Raw genomic sequence first — 14682 nt, 5'->3', positions numbered from 1 at the left:
ATTTTTGTTGTTGAAACAACGAGTTGCGAATTAACGATTTTGTTTCATATTGTTTCGGCGTGCAACCCAGCGACTAGAATTTCGCAAAGCGCAATATCGATACACACAACACGGTGGTACTTGATAAATTCGCGATGGTTCGCTCGGTCTTTTATCCGTGCACGTTTCGAGATACGGACAAATTCCGATTCAGCGAAAAATCTGACATAATGCCGTGAGGAGGTGATGTGCAAGCGCGCACTCGATGCACCCTCGAGCGGATCTGGAGCGTCCGATACGATACGATCGATTTGAAGGAGTTAGTAGGGGTAGTAAGACAGGGAGGTTACATATTTCTTGAAAAATGATTCTTATTATAGGGCTAAAGAAGTAGCGAGATATAAAACACAGATATTGCTGTTGTATTTGTGACGAGGCAGTTGGTACTTTTCCAATCGGGAAAGGTAAGGTAACGAACGAAGAATTTATATGCAGATTGTTTGCGGAATTTGCAACGAGTTGTGAAAATCGCAAATGAAAGACAGTTTTTAGTACAAACCAAACTCTCTCCGAGGTATATTGCGTTTCGATTTAAGCGCCACGCATTACGGGACTAAATCCTCGCTTCCATGGATTTCGAATTTATCGGATATCATCGGATATTCCCGCGTGCTTTTTTTTCGTACAAATGACGTCGATCGTTTGTTCACGCTGCGTGCGAACGTTTTCTTAATTGAATATAAATTAATTATTATTTTGCTTATGAATTTTTTTGAGGAGTTATATATTATGATACTATTCTTTTAGATTATTACAAATTATTTATAATTTATATTTGATAACATGTTTAACACAAGAAATTTAATTTTTATTATTCTCGGGCATAATATTATATTGAGCTTGATTGTAAAATGTGTAATCTCAAACAGTTTTTGTGAGAGGATAAATGAACGAAATAAATAATGAACTTTTTACGGAGTGGATACACGACGACCATTTTGTCGGAATGAGTAACGCAGAAAATTTTCAAGAAACTTTTTTAAGGAACCAGATAAGGCATGAAAAATCGTCTCTGCGTAAAAAAAAAAAAAAAGAAAACGCTCCACGAAAAATTCATTCGGAAAAGTTCACTTTGACGATGGCAGATCGCCGAATTAAGATGTGTTGAATGAGGTCGCTTCTCCCGGCGAACGTCATTTCTCATTACGACATTAAGTCTGTCGGAACGTGCAACCCTTAGCATTTGACTCACCTCCTCTCATTTGCAGCGTTTCTAAAGGGGTATAATTTTCTTTCTTCAGAAATTTACGGATGAAGATCGGTAAAAGGATGCTTTTAAGAGGGTATTCCTTTTTCGCTAAAATAACACGCGAATATATCGCTTTTAAATTTAACATTCTTTTATTCACGATAGAAGGCGGTTAAAAATGACGAAGAGAAAGAGTCTTCCAATTTTTTTGCATTTTGTCAATATTGTCATTTAATCGACCGTGTTTGTTATGAAAAAACAAACTTGATTACTTTATACGTGTATAAGATAAATAGTATTATTTAATAAATATTTATTAAATAATATTTATTAAATATTCGCATATCTATATCATTATGTATTATACGTAAGAATTGAACGTCACTCTTAAATGTCATGTGACACAATTAGCATTACTCTGATATAATTAGTTATATCAGATTATTATACGCCACAGTAGTAACGAAATATTTACTTTCAGTTATTTAAATATTGGTTAAAACCAACTGTATTAATTGTTTCAATTTAATATCGCACAGAGGCGGGAATTCGTATACATCAATTGTTTTTATTTTCATTTCCAATTCTATTTTATGTGGCAAAATATTATTTGCAGAATTTGCGTCGCGTTTATAGCAGCGTTTTTCATTCACCTGCAAGCAATTTTTTGGCATTTACAATCAAATCCCTTATCAACAATCTGCGAAAGATTGAGTTACATCCTGTCGGGATCCAATATTTACTTAATATTTGCAATTATGTGGGTGTAATCCTGCAATTTTTTTCACAAAATGATTTTATTTACATTCTATTTAATTAATCTTACGATAAAAATATACAAACGTAATATATATTATAAATTACTTTTATATACATATATATATATATAAAGTAAATCGCAGTTAGTTTTGCAAGATACACTGAAAGTGCGCTTATTAATTTATATATGATGAAGGGAAGAGAGAGAAAATGGATATTTTGGGCTGTTTTTAATAATAATATTTTGAATGTCTTCTTCCTCGTCGAGAGTGACAGAACGAATTATGATAGCCGCTGTAAAACGAAGAGGTATTACCATAATCGCGATCTTCCGTAAACTTGTTCGCGACGTAAAGTAATTTAAAGCTAGCACTTTGTGCCTCGCTACTTCGTGGTCGACGTACCGAAACGAATAAGTTTCCTTCTCTATTTTACACTTTCATTATGCGATGACATTTTGCTTCGTGTTTTCAGCATATTATTACTGATCCGATTATGTCCTTAAAACTGAAACTTATGATTTTCAATTTATATCCTGTTTGCAAATTTCGACCCTTGATAGTCCTTTCTCGACGATCGCAATCGAAAAACATGCATATAATGTTATTGAAAATTTCAGTAATAAAATCATTATAGTTGAGGCACACTAACTAACTTTCCCATAGATTCGCACGATTACTAAGTTTACCATAAATAAAATACATATATAAAATTAAGTACAACCTCTTACAAATTGTTTATCTTTGGATATTATAATTCGGTTCACGTGGAGAGACGAGAATAGCCTTTGCAATATCGAAACTTTATTACGCATGCACATCAAGCAGATGTGTATGTGAGGAACATATTTCTCTGTCAAATTTAGCTTGCATCGATATACTTTGATTTATGACTTTGAGATTATGTCATGTTAGAACAACAGTAGAATCGTTTGGTCAAACAGAATTTAGGGAGAATCAAGTATCTCATTTTATATTTTAATTTAATTTTATATATTTTTATTTTTTTACTCCTTTAATTTTTATTTATATTTTTACTTTTTTTATGATTTTACTTTTTTAGAAATTCGATGTAAAATTGCATTTTTTAATCCACAATTATGTAGGTTAAATAAGGAATGTAACTTTTATATATATATATATATATATATATATATATTGTATATCGCTTTGATCTGCAATTAATTGAGATTGCCTATTAATCAGCGTTTAAATGCTGTTCCATTAACAAAATCAATGTGTCCCCCGATGTAAGTATTCGTGCGCCCGAAAGCATGTTCCATTATCGAAATCAACCCTTTTATCTCTGCGTTGCGCGATTAATGGATCCTTTCAATGAGAATCGAGTATCTTTTGCACTATCGTCATGCTATAAAAGGTTCGATGATAGATTCAGTAGTATCGTTAAAAATGACATTATACTTTTTTCGAGCAGAAAGGATTAATTACAGTCATATTTTTTAATCTTATGCGGTCGTACAATTTATAGAATAAATATTCGGCAATTAATTCTCCCTTTAATATAAATATTTTTTCGACTCTATATATTATTTACACTCGGATTGTACAAGCCACTATCGCTTTATTGGGACCTTTTAATTTCACGGGAAACTGCATCTGGTGCAATGACGAATGTATCGGCGCGATAAAAGCACGATAAAAGCTATATGATACAACGCACATGAGCTTTTAACGTACCCCATAATCTACTGCTCTCCGTTATTTCGCGTTGCAAGAGAAACTGGGGAAACCAGAAGAATAATCCTCTGAGGAACTAAACGCGAGCTAATCTCATAATAGCGATTCCTTGGATGATATATGTCGTGCGTTATACAACATTTATCTATCGTTATTTCTTTCGTTTCTTCCCGCCGGCAAGAGCGTTTGTTTTCTTTCATTTATTTGGAAAGTTTCTTGTGTGAAAGACGCATTTACGGGGCGCTTTACGATCGATTTGGGAATAATATAAAAACGCTCGCACAATAAATTAAGTATTAAATTATTCCAAGTTATTATTCCACGCTTTATGTATACATGCACACGCGCATATATTAAATGTAATTTGTTTATTTGTTTTTTTGCCATTAAGCTTTAACAATATTTTTTAGTTTTTACCATTAAAATTTAACGGAAAGATATTACATATTTGTATTAAATTGTTTACTTGTTGCAAAACATATATATATATATTATGCATAATATATATGCAGCCACACGTGACTAGTTATTTATTCATAAAAACAAATATAAAAAAGAAACAGGAAATTAATATAATTTTTCTCTTTTTTTTTCAAATTATTATATATAACGTGTGTTATTGTTGAAATAATAGTACTGTAAAAATGTGTAATCATAACTAATATGTTTGTACTATACTCTCCTTTTCTCTTCTCTTTTCTACTATATTAATCTTAAATATTCGGAGTGGCCTCGGAGGAAAAGTTTCCGACATAATTCGAACTTTTGTTGTAAGTGAGAAAGACTGCGGCCGCTTTCCACCCGCTCCCAAGCGTCGACCGGAAGGTGGTGATTTCCACTTTAGCGCGCGTAGAACAACGCGCTTACCTCCGAGCACCTACCCCAGGGATTAACATAATCCTCCGGTCTCCGTAAGATAAACAGATTTGGAAATGGTTGGAGAGCAAGAGGAAGATGAGAGAAGGCGGAATTCGGTTCAAGTAACTGTAACAGGAGCGGGTTAGTTATGTCTGAAGCGAGAACGGAGTTAATGCGCGTTACGTTTTCGATTGATTGTACTCTCGCTTTAATGCTCGTAAATTCGTTAAGGATTATATGTACACGTATATCTACAAAGTGTCTTAAAATTTTATTTCCAAAATTCAATTTGAAGACGATTTTTCGTCAGCGAAAATATCATTATCATTTTTTACAAGCTTCTAATTTTTATTATTATTTATTATATATTTGTTATTAATTGTAAACCTTAAATTAATATTTTATTAAAGTAAACTTCATTAATCGAAAAATATACTTATGTTGAATTTTTAATTCAAAGTTTAATTTATAAAAAGCTCTTTCTTTCAATCGCTTATAACTTGAAAAAATTATTGATGCCTCAACATTTTCATTATCCAATAAAAAAAAGTCATCTTCAAATTGGTCGAAATAAACTTCATCTAAAATCAAGTAAAAAAAATTTGTGTTAAAAATTCTTTTTTCAGTCGCTAAGGAAAAATCGTTTCCAAATTGACCAGAAAATCTATTTCTTGAAAAGAAACTTTATACACCCTGTATACATAGATATATAGATACGTGATAAGTCGAGCATTTCTCTTTCTCTCTTTCTCTCTCTCTCTCTCTCTCTTTTTCTCTCCCTCTCTCGGTGGAATTTCGACTGAGCATGGGTAGAAGGGACAAGTAAAAGTATTTCGCGATACAGTTATGCACGCTGTAGTTGGCCAAAATTATCGTGGCTGAACGCGGCGGAATTCCTGGTTGGACGGATCTCGGTTCCTTCCGCTTAAAATATCCTAACGCGGTAACTCCGCCACCATCGCCATTCGAGCATGTCGACCGGCTACAACTATCTAGGAGGCTCTCTCTCGACACGCCTGGGCGAATCCCCCTTGCCCGAAAATATTCGTTATTACAGCGCTCACACATCGGAGAGAGAAGCCGAGACGGACCGAAAGAGCGCTTGGAATCCGTCAAAATTTCAAACTTCTCGAGTGATATCTCTCATTACGATAAGTTTCCTCTTATACGGATAATAATAATGCCGCGAGCGCCGCGTAAATTTTCCAATTAACCAAGTTTCGCGAGCGCCTCCTTCGTTTCATATGAATCCGAATATCACGCTATAATTTTAATTCTGAAAACTTTAAAGAAACGCATATTTAACATAGCTAAAAAATGAGAATAATTTGCATTTATAATTAGCTAATTATAGAAAAGTATCATATTCTTACAGTAATGTCAAAAAAATTCAAAATTTTTTTCTTTCTTAAATTTCTTTATATTTTCACTTTTTAAGACAATTAAAATAATTAAAAAAAGCAGTCAAGAGAATCTTTTTATGTAAAATTGTATTTACATTTTGTTAAAATAAAAAACAAATTCGTTACATGTAATTTCATGTTACAAAAGGATGCTCTTGTCTAACATATTTATTTTTAGATATTTTATTTCTTGAAATATTGTTCGAGCGGAAGTAATGAAATAACCGATGCGCTGAAAAAATATTGGTTCAATCGAACGATGTAAAGAATGGACGGAGTATTCCGCTGGGAAATAATATGATCAAAAATGCGGCCGAGTATTCGGAGATTGCTAGTGTATTCAATTAATGCGACAAAAATTATTTCTTGTCATGTATCACTGCTCGTTCGTGCGCGTAATGGAATGCAAGAGAGAAATATCGATCAATATTATATTTTCGATCTGTTTTCTTTCTTAATATTTTATCAGAAGTCTTGAACACTATGGGCAACTATAGTTAAAATAATTTCTTAGTATCGTTAAATTTATATATGTGATTTTCTTTCTCTTTCAATTTATAAACTAGAATATTCAAAGTATAATTATAGAATAACTATTCTTATTTTACATATATATTTAATTAATGAACTTATAATTAAGAGAATTATAAAACAGATAATATTTTAAATAAAACACATTATTATTCATTTTTTCAAGAAGCTTGCGTAAATTTTGATCTAGTACTTTTTCTTTTTCGGCTCTTATAGAAATTTCTTGTTTTACACGACCGCACGACATTGGGGTATATTTCTAATTTTCGTACGTTATATCTGTATACTTTTCCTTTGTTGAGATATGCTTTTCTCTTTCTCTCTTTCATTGTGCATCGACAGCCATTGCGAAACCACGTTTCTGCTCTGATATAATCAGTATACGCTTTTGTAGAGGTAGTTTTGGTTGTTTCCCTAACCACCGCGAACTTTGCTATCTAATTTATACAATCAGGTTGATACGTAAACCCAGTCCAACGAGTCTTCTATTGTCATTACTACCGTAATTATATTTAATATACATTATAATTTTCATTTTATTTAATATCATAATTTTGCTCGTTGTTTTTGCTAAACTGAATAATTATGGTAATAAAACGCCGTAAAAGATTTGTTTGTCATAATTATATTATTAACTCTCATTACAGACATTATATATAAATAACGTTGCATGTTATGATTTTGAAAATGGCGTGAAAATGCAAATATAGAAAAGCAACTGTGGTATCAGCATATAATTGCGGTTAGATAATAATAATCGTAACATTGCTAGGTTTCAAAATTTAGCACGTATGTCACATGCTACTATAATTATCTGTGAATAAAAGGATTTAAACTCCATAATGCTGGAAATTAATCCGCTTCCACCACCGCGCGCATTTTCTCCGGAGAGTTCAGGGAAACTAATTAACGCAGAAAACAATTGCCTGCCACTAACACTGGCAGTGGTGCATCCACTAATACAAATCAGGCAAATGCGGAAGCAGCTGCCGTCACGTTTTATTGTGCGGTGCATCCGGCTCGAAAATCTCTACTCAATCAATTCGAATTCCGACATAAAATTTACGATGATATAGCATTACTATTTAATATCTTAGTGCAGAGAGTTGACAACAAATTTGTTTTTGCAGATTAATTATTTTTCAAGATACGTTAATTCGTTTCACCGAGTTTTATTAAAGCACTGTGCGTGAAACCTAACATTTAAGATGCCATCCTCTTTGATTACGGATGAAATTCGAATACGATGAGCGAGGAGAAACGTGAGATTGAAATAAAATGGAAAATGGGTGCGATTGACATAGTTGTCGAAGAGATCGAGAAACGCGCGGCACTCGAGACAAATTGCTGAGAAAAATCGAAAGGAAAAGTAATAGAAAGAGAGAGAGAGAGAGAGAGAGAGAGAGAGAGAGAGAGAGAGAGAGAGGGTGAAAGTTTTCACGAGAAAAGGAGACAAAGAGAAAAGATAAGGAAAAGAAATCAAAGGTAGTAATTATTGGAGGTAGCGGTCTGGGTAATTTCTAAAGACGAGATATAACGAAGTAAATCTTTTGGACGGACGTGCTAATGAGCTAGATAAGAGAAAGAGAAAAAAAAGTACGACAAAGTGGTTGACAGCAAATAAAGACAGTTGCATGCCGTGTTAAAAGGATCATAACTTGAAAGGATCTCGCGAAAGTACCCAAAGAATTTTTATATTATTTTCTGAATTTTTTTAGAAATGAGTAAGACATTATTTATTTTTTATAACTTCATCATGTGAGTAAAAAGAACGAAAAATTATTTGACAGATAGTAGATAGGTAAAACAATTAAAGAATAACTGAAATTATTTTTTTCCGTTTTTATTCGTTTTTCGAATATCAATTAAGGAGAGTAAACTTATTGTTTTAACAAAAATATTATTTTAAACGAGGAATAGATGATTTATACTTTGTATAATCTTTCCACACAATTATCTTCCGAACTGTTTGCTGTTAAAAAAAATGTTTCAAATAGAACTAATTCTGTTTCGAGGGAGGCATTTTATTATGGAGCAAGGTCTATTTAAAATATTTTTGCGAACAACGAATAATTTGGGAAATAATTGCGTAGAAAGATTAATAAGAGGACATCTTGTATATTTTTCTCAGCACATATCAATCAAGAATTTATTTGAGAATAAAAGTCTGGGGATTCATCTCTCTCGATGTCTCATCTGTTTTGCTGAAATGAAAAAAAGTGTTACTATTATTCAATCCGCGATGATAAATTTATACGAGAACAGAAATGTGTTATTTCTCATGGAATCGCGTCGTTACGTAATTAGTTTGACGTATATAATGTCCCGACAATACAATAACATTCTGCGAGTTGGCCAGCAAAAATATCCTACGAGTTGGTTAACAGAAAGACAATATCGAAAAGAAAAACATTCTTCAAGCGACGGGGTTGGGATCGGGTCCGGGGTGACCGGACAAAAGCCGGTGTAAGACAATGTGCAGACTAATGATAAAAAGCAAAAGCGTCGGAAAGAGACTGCAATAGAGCACCGATGACTTCAAAGACTGAGAAAAGACTGTCTTAGAAACCGAAGATATAGAGAACTTCTGTTGTTCTTGCGCACTGATGTCTCAAGAATTCTCATTTTATTTTCTTTTCGTGCTTCCGTTTTTATTCGAATTCGCTCGCTACGCACTGAAACGGGCTCTTGTAATTGATGAGAAAAAAGCGATGCTCAATCATTTCGCGATGAGCGATTAAGAATGATAATTTTTTGACGATCGAGAACGGTGAATTTATGATATACGTGGAATTGCAACAAGAAATTAAAAAACAAAGAATAGGCCTTTTAAAATATTCCTAACTTTTTACAATATTATTAGAAAATTAAAATTTTCGTAATATTCAATCATTTGTAATGCAACAATAATTACAGTTTGTCACAATTTTTTCAATGTTACATTTTTTTTATTTAATAAAACTCTTTAATTTTGCAATATTAAATATTTTTACTAAACATATTACATACGTTTGTGAAAATATTACATAAGTATGTAAATATTATAATTTTGTAAATGTCATAAATATTGTAATTTTATTCGAACAAATAACGAATAAACTTATCATTTATATTATTTATAATCTTACGTAATAAAATTAATTACATTTGATTTATGTGAAACTTGAATCTAAATTCAACGTGACAGGATTATTCAACAAGCAACATGAAATTCATATATGTATAATGCAGCGGGAATACGATGATGAGATAATATGATTTAATTGCTGTTTTATGTCATAACTTTGAAACATTTCTATCTCATCTACAGATTTTTATCTGCAGAACCATTATTATATAAATACCCAATTTTTTATGCATTTATGCATATATACTCTACAAGTATTTTATGTTATACACTATTACGTTATATATCTAATATGTATATTTTATATATATATATATATATATATATATTTTATAAATAATTAATCTACATTTTATTGGAAACTCGATCTATTTTATGCTTTTCCGTTTTGTTCTAATATAAATTTCACGGTGCTAGTTTCTGCATTTTTCTCTATGATTTTGTAAACTTATTGACGCCTACTTTGTCATACAATTCACCGTTTTGTGCAATAGAAAGTGGAACTGGAAACAAATCTATGATAATGGAGCGGGAGATAAATTATCAGAAACTCGGAGAGTGTTTTGAGATTATCTCTTTCGAACTGTTTGCTTCAAAAAATGCGAGAAATCGAAACGATAAATCGAGGAGAACATAAATAAATAAATAACTATGGTACTTTTAAAGGTTTTGAAAAATAAAGAAATTTGAAAAATATGTGCGTGTTACATGCAAAAGTTAGTTTCCAAAATTATGCGAAATATACTAATATAGATACCTATAATGTTTTCTTTTACATTCATTTTTTTAGATAATAAAAATATATCAAAATATTTAAGAAATAAGTGTTATTAAATTAAACATATAAATAGTTATCTTTTTTTTCTAATTAATAAATAGTAGTTTTTTTCTAATTAAACTAAAGAAAGTATAATTATATTTTTCCGAGTGTTATTACAGAATAAGTATTTTTTTTTTTAGTAAAAGAACTTTTTTGTTAATTTAAATAATAAATATAAGAGAAAAGGGATTGTATAACGAAATGTAAGAAACATACATGTGCTTACTACCGGAGTTATAGAAGTTATAGTGTGCATAAATGTTGGAAAAAACATAAAAGGTATAATCGAGTCGATTGAAGAAAATCAAACGATTGAAAAAATTTTTATAGCGCTGAATCTCGGTGGTTACAAAGATTGCACACAATCGCTCAGTGCAATAAATTGCAATTCGATAGTTTTAGTTGGAGCTTCATTTCTCTCTTAACGATTTATGGCTTCGCTTCATTCTGTGCTGTAGATAACACACACACAATGGAGGACACGGTGTGTGTTTTAACAGAAAATTAATAACTATTACTGTAATTAATTGAGATTGACTAACGATCCGCAGTATCTCGTGTGATTCACGGATTCTGGAAGAAGTATTAGATGAATAGAATGTCGTTGAAATCGATGATATCTGAAACTGAGTAAACAAAATAATATTTAAAAATTCTCATAAAATACAAAATTATATAAGAAATTTATATTTTTTACACTTTAATTAATAAAAAGTAATATAAATATATAATACACACGTATATAAAGACTGTATATATTTTAATTATATTACATAAAATATAAAAATTTTAGAAAAAAAAATATAATTATATTTTTTAATATGATTGAGAAACTAGCGCATTTTGATTTAACGATCATTTATACATCATCATATTTGTTACGTTACTAGTTATTCGAATATTGGAAGATTCGATTTACAACTTGATCACAAATAACTCCATTTCGTAATTATAAGCCCGTTGTTCGATTCAAGCTTAAATGAAGAAGGGCGAAATAGCGTCTGGATTCTATGTAACAAATATCGTGGAGACAGAGAGAGAGCAATTCGTCACGTTCTGCACTTGACTTCAAAACAATATGGGTCATCGTGTACAATGTAAGTCTAACGAGATTCTTCGAAAAGCGGTTACATTGTCGCAAGCTTCGAGAAAATTTTAAGAATTTATATTAGAACTTGTATTGTATCAAGACATTATACGAGCATTGCATATGATCATTTAACATGAAATGAAAATATGTTGAATGAAACATCTTTTCTATAAAGCGCGAAATTGAAACAATAATATACGTCAGTGTTTATGGAGCTCTAGATATAAAAAGAATATAAACCAGCATAATATATAATATCAAGTATACGATATGCACTCTGTCGATTGAGGAAAAAGCTGTAAGCAACATCATGCAAGTAAAGATTACGACTGGAAAAAGGAAGAAGTGAAAAGAGCGCGCGAATAAAAAGGAAAAGTTAAAGAAACTACGAGGTTTCCCATTTTCGCGCTAAAGAAAAATAGATTCTCAACGGAAAGTGCACGTGTCTTTGCTTAGTTGCCATATAACATTTCAATCAATATACAGGGTGTCCGGTCGCGACCGCCCCATAGCTCAAGGGCAGATAGAGCAGGGGCGATCGCGACCGGACACCCTGTATATGTATAAGTAGCGCAGCCTAAAATGTGCAGCAATAATTAATAACGCAATCAATATTCTAGCATTCATTAACGGTCGGGGATTGTCTTCTCACATTTATTACGCATGATGATTGCTTTCTAATAATTATTGAAAATCCGGCCACATGATTGAATCGACTGTAGATTAATCATGCTAAAAATTTTTTTTAACTCCAGTGCATGTTATTTATAACGAGATTGAAAAGTGAACTTTTATAATTAATATGTAATAATTTAGTACAATCTCTAAAGAAACAGATGCGAATTATTCTCATTATAATTATCAGAGATAAGCTATCGTACTTGAAATGGGATCAGACATTGTATCCAAACCATATTCACATTGTTTCGCAGAATGTTTGCTCCGCACATGGAATACGATAATAGGAATTACTGGATATGATGTGATTATTCCGTTTATAATTCAGCTTTGCAAGGAAATGATTTACATGATGCAGTTTTACATATATGTATAATTCGTGTACATCGTAAAATCATTAATATATAAAAATGTAAAAATTAACGTCGAATTTTATTCTGCGCTAAAGTTAATAAACTCTCGCGTGTATGTGAGTACCGCATATGAAAATTGATGCAATGTGATTATCAGCTCCTATTTTATCGAATTTTTCTCATTTATTAAGCGATATTAGCGAATTCCAACTTTGGATTAATCAGATTAATTATCTCGCCGTTGGGGCTTTGTCTCAGCTGAGACGGGAAATTTATCGTTCTCCCGAATTACTCTTTAATCTGCTTTCGCCCACGTTGTATCATTAGGTTTAATAAGTATGCAATTTTGATGAGGTTTTACACGCCTTTACGTAGTCCGAAACGTTTAATTGTAAACGTAATGTTGTACACAATAGTTCCATCGTTTATGTCAAATCATTACACGTTGATCTTTAAACACCATAATATTCCTTTGAAGTGAATAATGAATTCTTTATGCAGATCCGTATTTTTTTAATAAGCTTATTAGTTGTAGTTTAATAAGTGTATCTTTATTTTACTGTCAGTTTGATATATCATTAAATTTTCTTATTTATTTGAAATATTGATATAAACTCTTACTTCAAAAGAAGATATCTATTAACGTTACTTCATCTAATATTACTTCTTTTTAGATTTAAAATCAATATTTAAAATATTAAATTAATTAAAATGAGAGAGATGGCTAAGGAAAGAAATATAAGCAACAAAACTGCTTTTGAAGAAGTTTTTATTTGATCTTGTAAGTCATTTAACAGAAAAGGATGTAATTACAGTTTCATCAAATAAACTCGTTATAACTTCCAAGTATTCTATACGATGAGATAGAGACTTTAATTGTATCTTTCTTTTTAAAACAGCTTTTTCGTTTGTACATCGTTTTTTACGATAGTAATCAGTAGCATTTTTCAGCATTCTATTTTTTTTTCGATGCTATTTTCTAACACGTTAGACACGATGACTGCACTACTGTAGGATACGGGAAATACGGAAACAATTTAATGCCATAAAACTCGGGTTCGATTGACACTGTGTGTTCAGCCGAATGATATTTTGTGGACTCATCCCCTCCGGTTATCGAGCTGACGTGTTCTGGAGTCACGTGGGCGATAAAGTTTCTAGAGATGTTTCCACGTCTATTAGTCACAAATGTCGAGAGCTTTTTCGGGGATGATATGATTTTGGATTGAGAATTTAATTGCTTATTGCTTCTCCGATGAATAGCGTTAGGACTTATAATTCATAACATATAACTGATCGAGAACGAAAAAGATCATTCCCGATGTATTATATATCTCGATGATTACATTCAACAAGGACGATGAAAAAAAGAGCTATTATCGAATTATTTTATTTTATTTATTACTTTTGGTTTATCTTGATGTTTAGCTTTTTAAATATTACAAATATGTGATTGTAATTGTAGTTACTTTTTTATGATTTTAAAGTATTAATTTTTATTCTCTCTTCTTCTCTTTTATTATTAAATAATAAATTATTTAACGCTAATTATTTTACGATTAATTAATTTTTATTGTAAAAATAAGAAATGTATGAAATTTTTCTATTAGCATATTTTTACATTATTTAATAATATCGATTATTTACTGGTCTAAATTTGTAGCCTCGTGAGTAAAGTTGAAATCAATAATACTTGGCGCATACTCAAAAGTAGTCAAGACCATCAAAAGCTATTTTACAACTAATTAATTCCTTTTCAAGAAATTGCATACGAAAGGTTTTTGTCTTTTACTTGAGAGCAATCGAAATATCTAATTGTAAGTTATATTATTGAAAAAAAGGGTTAAAAGATATTCATTGCGAATAATCAATTTAATTATAAATTATAATAATGAATTTTAATTAATAGAGATCTTAACCAGCTTGAATGTTTCAAAGCTTTCAATTTTAATTTTAATACAATAAAACCTCTCATTGACAAATATTTTTTTAACTTTGATTTTAAGTAAAATCCATTTCAATTCGAATAAAGAACAAGATTTCGATATCTGATTTTAATCGCATTTTAAAAACTTAATTTGTTCATTTTTTCATATATTTAGAATACAAACACTACTATTGTTTTAATATTTTAACAA

General features: G+C 31.0%; 1 protein-coding gene across 9 annotated transcripts in view; it reads left to right on the top strand.

Moving 5' to 3' along the window:
- Oamb (Octopamine receptor in mushroom bodies) overlaps positions 1-14682 on the top strand; it is a 117937-nt gene that overhangs the window by 42031 nt on the left and 61224 nt on the right. The gene's annotated exons all lie outside the window — the stretch shown is intronic.

Source organism: Anoplolepis gracilipes, chromosome 12 (genome assembly GCF_047496725.1).
Source record: "Anoplolepis gracilipes chromosome 12, ASM4749672v1, whole genome shotgun sequence".
Lineage (NCBI taxonomy): Eukaryota > Metazoa > Arthropoda > Insecta > Hymenoptera > Formicidae > Anoplolepis > Anoplolepis gracilipes.
The sequence above is the reverse complement of the archived record's forward strand: the minus strand, read 5'-3'. Positions and strand labels throughout refer to the sequence as shown.